Raw genomic sequence first — 8919 nt, forward strand, 5'->3', positions numbered from 1 at the left:
TTTTAAATTTTCTATATGATTTTAAATTTTCTACATCATATAAAAAATTAAAATTATCATATATTTTAAATTATTCAAACCTACTTTAAAGTAAAGAAATAACATGGCCAATAATATAATTAAATTAATTAATTTTAAAAGTTTTTTCAAGTGAAAGTATCACCTCATTAATTTTTTTTCATCAATTTTTTTATTTCTTTTAATTACACATTTTTCATGAAATTTTGGTTCTATATTCATCTCATTTGTAATCTCTTTAGCAAAAATCATAGCAGATATAAATCTATTTTCTCTATAATCATTAAAAAAAGAAACAAAAACTTTTTAATTGTTCTAATACAATAGCAATGTTCATATCTTTATATTGTAAAAATTTACTAATAGTATTAACTACGAATAATATATCATACCAAATAATCATACCTAATAAAAATTTAAAATTTTCAAATTCATATATTATTAAAGAATTTACTTCATTTTTTATTTTAGGATCATCACTAGTTTATGCAAGTTTATATAGAGCTTCTCTTATTTGTGAAGCTTGCTATTTTATTATTTTAACACTTTAAATATGACTTCCCCAGTGTGTTTGTGATAATGGTTTAATAGTTAAATTAAAAACATCTTCTTGTAAAAATTTTCATATTTTTGTAGAAGAAAAAAATAATGAGTAAATACGTTATATCACACAAAAAAAATATTATAACACTAGGACAATAATTAGCTATATCACATAATACTAAATTAAGACTATGACAACCACATGGTGTATAAAAAGTATTAAACTTTATATCTAATAATTTCTTTTGTACGCCTTGTTATTTACGTTTTATATTAGCCCTATTAACATACCCTTGTCCTCTTATGTCATTTACATCAAGTTCAATTATCTTTATTATACTAATTAGTGTATCAAAAACACCTTTTCCGATGTATCACCTGTTGGATCATAAAGTTCGCTAGAGGGGAGTGAATAGTGATCGTCGAAAATTGTAAATTAAATTGAGTACGCAGTGGAAGAGAAAAATAGAAGCAACGATAACAAATCAATTTTACTTGATCGGAGCCTTTGTCGACTCCTACTCCAAGGGCTACACGTGAGAGTGCTTTCGTTGGCGAATCACTAATAATTTACAAAAAATATTACACAATTTAGTACAATAACTATAAAAAATACTGACAACAAGGAAAATGAAACTGAGTTGCAAGTTGTCGGAGGAGCTTCGCAGCGCCGCAGGAGCGTCTTTGGAGCAGTGCGTAAGAGAGCAATTGTAGAAGAAGTTGTATTTGGCTCTTGGTGGAACACTGCTTATATAAGCAGTTCCGGGAGCCCGGATCGTGACATCAGCTCATCCAATCAGCGCGCTCCACATTGGCGACGAGATAACTTTTGGCATTCTAAGCGCCCAGACCAGCTCCGGGCACCTGAATCCCTTCCGAGCGCCCGGACCCCCTTTTCCAGCAACTCTTTGTCCTGCAAGAAAAGGTTAGCCCGAGACAATAAAAAAATTATACTACCCTATAAAACAAAGTTAGTACAGTATAACAAATAGAGTAGTAAATAGATTCTGTCTCCTCGAGACCAAAATCTAGTTAAGATCTCAACTTAGGTTTCCAAAATAAATCTAAGTTGGATCGACGCCTACTGTTCCCTCAAACGGGGAACATATCCTCACCAAGTCACTCCCCTCCAGTGACTTACCTTAACTTACCGCTTTGTCAGGCATCCGGTTAGCTCGTCGACTTGTCTGGACTTTATGCCAGCTATCCGGTCGATTCGTTGACCTAACTAGACTTTGTGCCAGATATCCGGTCAACCCGTCGACCTATCTAGACTTTTTACCAGTTATCCGGTCAGCTCGTCGACCTAACTGAATTTCTTGCCAGATATCCGGTCAGCTCGTCGACCTATCTGGACTTCGTACCAGCTATCCAATCAGCCTGTCGACCTAGCTGTATTTCTTGCTAGATATCCAATCATCCTGTCGACCTATCTAGATTTCTCCTGCATACTTAGTTAACTTGTTAGATCACAATAAATCTAACTTAACTTACTTTGTCATTCATCAAAACCTGAGTTAGACCGTTAGTGCAACTTACACTAACATCACCTGCTTTTAAAAATTCTATAAAATATTCTTCTATTTTGATTGGACTTGTTGAAATATCTACACATTTTAATATAAGAAACATTTGTTCTTGATGACTTATATCGAGAGTACAATCAAGTATACCTGAAAAGTATTTTGCTTCTTTTATTTTTTTAATTATAATAATTTTAACTTCTTTTCCTAATATATTTATTTACTCATTTTGTATATTATGACCAAGATAATGATTATGAATTTTATCATTTTGAATACGCTTAAGGTATTCTTATATTATCGGATTAAATACTACAATCTTTTCAATTAAACCTGATCCTGTTCGAAAGTCGATGAGATGAATGCTGGGGATGTGGCACTCCTGTTGACCTCCTGTGGACTTTGCTCCGACCTGCAACACAAGCAGCGTTAGTGTCGAGCTAGGGAAGGGGTCCCGGCGATGACCCTCCGACACTCAAGTCAGTCTACGACGATGAAGAAGAAGAAGCAGTAAGCGGAGCAATAAGAACTGTAGCGCAATAGTAAGATATCGCATACCTCCGCCGATGCTTGGATCCCCCTTTATATAGAGCTTCGGAAGCGCGCGTGCACACTTCCCAAGGAGATCACGCATATTAAAGCTTTTCCTGAAAAGACTCGTCAATAAAGTGTCTCTGACATAATATCTTAACAGGCCGAGCATATCTCTGAAGTGACAGTGGAAGCTTCCGCCGTACGATCCTCTATCTGACCATGCCGCCTATCAGCGGCACTAGCTCCCAAAAGGATATCAAAAGATAGTCTGCTGTGTCTGTTGCTTGGCCAAGCGGAATAGCCGCTTGATCGGAATTCTGCTGTCCACATGCTGTCTACTGTCACGCCGAGCGGGATAGCCACTCGGTTGGGAGTCCACTGTTCAAGTGTTGTCTGTTGCCGGGCTGAGCGGGATAACCGCTTGGTCGGAAGTCCACGGTCCTCGTGAACTATTGCTGGGGTGAGTGGGATGGCCGCTCGGCCGGAAGTCCACTGTCCACATGCTCGGCTGATGTTGAGTCTGTTGCTCGGCGAAGCGAAGGAGCCGCTCGGCTCGGCTGAGCGGAGGAGCCGCTCGGCTCGGCTGAGCGGAGGAGCCGTTCGGCTCGGCTGAGCGGAGGAGCCACTCGGCTTACCCGAACGGAGGAGTCGCTCGGCTCGACTTCTATAGTCAAGTGGGCTTAATAGACCTATACCTTCATTCAGCTCTAAGACATATAGACTAAATTCGAAAGACCCTGAAGTCGATTGAGCATATGGGGTTTAATTCTCCACTTCTGTAATATTACTTTCAACTTATAGATGTCGTCCTACAGTGCAGTACAATCTTCAGTATAAATTAGACCATCATAAGGGCGGTCGTACATACAAGTTCTAATGCCTTATTATTTTATAGTGAGTTTCCCATCATACGGTTGGTCAGGTCCAAGAGGTGATTGGACTTGCGAGACTTAGCTCTTCATTACTTATCGGATCTTCCGTATGAGTCTACGAGCATATTGCCAATTGGACTTATGGTCGGTCGGACTTATGAGATTCAATTTCTCCTTCAAAAGTATAGTGATCCTATTTATAAGTTTAATTGGGTTTACGAGGCGTTGTTTCCGTTTCATATATGAATGCTCAGGGTAAAATGAATAAGGTTATTTTCATTACAAAGCCGGTTAGACATAGAGATGGTCGGGATACCCTATTCGTCTAAGTATCCGGTTGGACTATATTACAGGAGATAACATTATCAGAGAATTACAACAGTTTGTTAGAATAACAACTATCCATCAGAAAATATTCTTTGGTTATAACATATGCATTCAATGGAACCTTCTTATGAAGGTGATTATACAACTTCTATCATTATTGCAAAGGTTACATGAGATTGTTCATATACATATAACAAAAGATTTTTCGGATGATTATTATATAAATTCTAGACTGTACACCTATTATCTGACATCTTCTGACTCTGAATATTTTTTGTCGCCTCATTATTACAGAGATGATGAGTGGTGATATAAAGGGAGTTCTCTTCCCTGCGAAGGTATGCTTTACATATGAGAACACAAGATCATTCTTTATTGACACACTCAATTTTATCGTAGTTCTCTCCCATTTTTCACTCGATCATCTACTGACTTGAGTATCGAAGGACCTACGTCAGATATTCCTTTTCTGATTTTTACCCTAATATTTTATTGACTCTTTTGAATGTGTATAGAAAGAGATTAAAAGGAGTATCAGCTGTCATCATCCCTCCCTAATGAAGTGTTCTCTAGGTCAACACTATCACTATCTTTTTCAGTGTACCATCTTCGTCAATTTTTTGAGAGGATCATAGATAAATATTATATTTGATAGATGCTGAATGAAGAGAATATTAAAATGGCTGTCATCTGATTCTGTTGACCTAACAATAAGAAAGCTTCTTTATTAATTCCCTCATATTGGCGAGCTCTTCCGTCGACGTGTTGCGGTAGTCTTTGTTTTATTAAAAAAAATGTGAAAAATAAACTCAACGACCCATACCTGATTGAATTCGATTCCATTGTCGGTGTGCCACGGGCTGATCAATAATTGAACACGCTAACAAAAAAACTATTTTTGTACCAAATTAATTGAATCAAACGCACGTTATTCAACAACAACAAAAATTAAAATGGCTGCCGTCTCATCCAGTTGAAGATGAATGTTATTAATATCGATCTCCAATAAACAAACCAAGGTATGACAAGATCTAAGTCGCCGACCACAGTAGATGCAGTCCCACGCGCCACCATCTTACTCGATCAGGTAGTATCCTTGATGTCAGATCCGCTGCCAACGGACGAACTGGCGCTCAGCGCCGACATGGCGTCGACTGTTAATGGCCCGCTAATTGATTCCTTGCCAAATGCCCTGCTTTTGGCTATAAAGCCCCCCAAATCTTCTTCCTCACTTCACATCACCATCCTAATTCTCTTCACTGCAATACTTGGACTAGTTAGGAAAAAAATGTTTCCTTGCACCATCTCCTACCCTCCTCTGCGCCACCACCTTTCCCCAAGATTTCTCGTCATCGGCCGCCGCCACCACCACCACCGCCCCCGTTTCACCTCTAGCAGAGTACCCGCCTTCGGTTGGAACGACAACGAGAGACTCGTCGACGAGGACATGATTGTGCTTAGGGATGTAAATGAACCAAACGGTTCGCGAGCTATTCGGAGCTCGATTCGGTAAAAAGCTCGTTCGAGTTCGTTCGTTTATCTTATCGAGCCGAGCTCGAGCTCGATTTCGAGCTCGACAGTTTTATCGAGCCGAGCTCGAGCTTAAGGATATTCGGCTCGTGAGCTCGCGAACATGTTCGTTTATAGGCTCGCGAGCCAAAAAAAACGAGCCTTAAATCGAGCCTTAAAACGAGCCTTAAACGAGCCAAAAAAATGAGCTCTAAAACGAGCCAAAAAAACGAGCTCTAAAACGAGCCTTAAAATGAGCCAAAAAATGAGCTCTAAAACGAGCTCTAAACGAGCCCGAAAACGAGTCCAAGCTCGCTTAACGAGTTAGGCTCGTTAACTTTGATAATCGAGCTAATAACGAGCCGAGCTCGAACTATTCGCGAGCCTGATAATTCTAAAATGAGCCGAGCTCGAGCCTTGTGATAAAAGCTCGATTCGAGCTCGAGCCGAGCTCGAGCCCGAATATAACTTAAACGAGCCGAGCTCGAGCCTGATACTGTTCGGCTCGGTTCGGCTCGTTTACATCCCTAATTGTGCTACGCAAAAGGATCTACGAGATGAAGATGGCGGAGGCGAGTTATGAGGCGCCAACAGAGTGGGCGGACTGGGAGAAGCGCTACTACACGAGCTACCATGCAAACGTCTGCGAGGTCCTCTGCTTGCTGCAGACCGTTCTCATGAGCACAAGGCCGAGCTTCGCGATCGGGATCGCCGTCGTCATGGCCCTCAGCGTGCCCACGTCGGCGGTCTTCATCTCCTTCCATCTCGTCGAGGCCCTAAAGGCGATTAGTCTCGTCGGAGTAATGCACCTCGGCTGAGATCCAAGTCTCTGGGTTGTTTGGATTAATGTTGTATTATATTCTGCAAATTATGGCATTAAGATGACTACACGATCAAAAGCAAACGTACGTGCAAATCGAAGGAATTCTTTCTAACCTACTAGATCCACTCAAATCTAGGTAAGAGTGTAGATTATACTAAATGCATGAAAGACGAATTAAATATAAATGCGGCAAAAACTTACAGCGATCTCCCGCAGATCCACAATCGGCAATGGCGAAACTCGCTATCGGAAGAGCGATCACAAGATCGGAAAGCCCTCCGCAATTCCACAAACCAAATCCCGCCGCCTTGGATCTTCTCCTCTTACTCTCGTCGTTGCACAATAACAATTTCACACACCCTGAGCCTTGGACGGACCCCCTTTATATAGGGAAATATACTAGGGGCATAATGGACTTTTCCATTATGTGTAGTGGGGAACATGGACCACGTTCCCCACTATCCCCATTTCCAACATCTCCCACTCGTCCAAGGTAAGTCACTAAGACTAGTTCATTCAGGTAAGTCACAAAGACTTAATAAGTCACATAGACTATTAGAGAGTTTGGTCACATAGACCATATGAGAACATCCAATTCATACTTAGAGAAAATGGTTCGTGCGACAGCAAACACACTGAGCGATAGTTGCTAAGAAGATTGTTACACCTTGACTTAGCCGCTCTTTGAGCAATCAATGCTAATAAAGTTGTTACACTTTACTTAATAAATTAGAGACACACTCTTTATGGCACTTAGCCACTTTCCTGGTGGCACATAGCCTTTATCTATGATCCATCCAATCTTCAAATGACACACAGTCATTATCTTGAAGATATCCATGTCTTGCTATTTACCCAAATTAAATAATTTTCATTTACATCGATATGAACATCTCTAATCCCTTATAATGACCATTATATCATGAGCATGTTCCATATCCAATATTCACATTCATTTCTGTACATAACAGAAATGGGTCGACCAGTGAATAACAACAAAAGATGTAAATATATTTAATGTTCCTTTTTAGCTAGAATCAATTCATTTTAATCAGTCGCTTTCCTAGTTATGCTTCATAGACCGAATCATCCATAGTCATAGGATACACGCTAAAGTAGCAGACACTGATTAAAACTTCAAGTAGACAGCTAAATAGTCACTAAGGTAAAAATTGAGATTAACATATAATCTCAAAGGTCTCACATAGTAGAGAAATGGGGATTCATTCTCCTACCACCTTTATTGTCGCAATAGCACATGTGGTATGAATCACATGCTACGATGTTATTCTCTTTACTAAAAAGAGTGCATGTTGTCTTCAAATTTAACATCGTACAGATTTCGATCTAGACATACCTAACGTCTAATCCTGAATTCAACATATGAATTCTAATCTGACTTTCAACAGGTTCAGTAAATGGTGGGTTCATTTACTTCGATTATTATTTACACATAAATGATCTCATCTTGACATAATTATCAAGGCGACCTCAACTTATGAATCTGTCTCTAATTTCATAATTTCAGCTACGTAAGCTGTTTCATAAGTAACGGTCTTACCCCTATTTGTACTTAACAAACAGAGATGATTGTCTATGTGAGTGGACCAATCTCCACCTGCCAACATGCTCACCGAGATCTTACATGAATGTAACAAATACAACATATACACTGAATAAATTATGGCAAATTACACAATCATAACACAAAGTTTGATTGTTATTTCAATATTGTTACATTCTACGAAGTCCCAAAGACTTTACATGTTCTTTAAATGACTTTTTAGTCATTGGTTTAGTAAAAGGATCTGCAAGCATAACACGTGTAGGGACATATTCAAGAATGACTTTTCTTTTAGCCACAATATCCCTTACAAAATTATATTTAATTTCTATATGCTTGCCTTTGCTATGATATTTGGGATCTTTGGAAAAAGCTATTGACTTGGATCACGATGAGCGATTCTTGGACTCCCACTATCCTCGAATTTTAAATGCTTGAAACCTTCTCAACCAGGGCTTCTTGCAGTACTTGAACATGCCATATTCGACTTCCATAGTCGACAAAGCTACACAAGCTTGTTTCTTGCTGTTCGGAGATGGCGCCACCATTCAACAAGAATGCATAGCGATATGGATTTTCTATCATCTAGGTCTCCATCCCAGCATCTGAATAACCTTTCGGACTCATATCCGATCCTTGAAAGCAGAGATAATGTTGTCGCCTTTGAGATATCTGAATATCCTTTTACGCTTTCAGTGTCTCGGTCCCGAGTTTGATGACGAAGCCCACGACATAGCTGATATCGGGACGTGTACACAACATAGTGTACATCAAACTACCAATAGCACTGGCATATGGTTTTTTATTCATCTCAGCTATTTCCTCTGGAGTTTTAGGACACATACTCTTGCTCAACACGGTACCTTTCACAATAGGTGTATGTTCTATGTTGCAATTAGACATGCTGAAATGATGTAACATCTTATTTATATAAGACTCTTGTGACAGACCCAAAAGTCTTTTAGGACGATCTCTTATGATCTTCACCCCTAAGATGTATTCAGCTTCTCCCATATCTGTTGTATCAAATTGTGATGACAGCCACTTCTTGACTTCATTCACATATCCTATGTCATTTCCAGCTATCAGCATATCATCAATATATAATGATAAAATGACATACTTTCCTTTTTCCTGTTTCAGGAAAACACAATGATCCTCATTGATCATTTCAAAATCAAAAGATAAAACGACTTCGTTAAATCT

Source organism: Zingiber officinale, chromosome 11B (genome assembly GCF_018446385.1).
Source record: "Zingiber officinale cultivar Zhangliang chromosome 11B, Zo_v1.1, whole genome shotgun sequence".
In the NCBI taxonomy this organism is placed as follows: domain Eukaryota; kingdom Viridiplantae; phylum Streptophyta; class Magnoliopsida; order Zingiberales; family Zingiberaceae; genus Zingiber; species Zingiber officinale.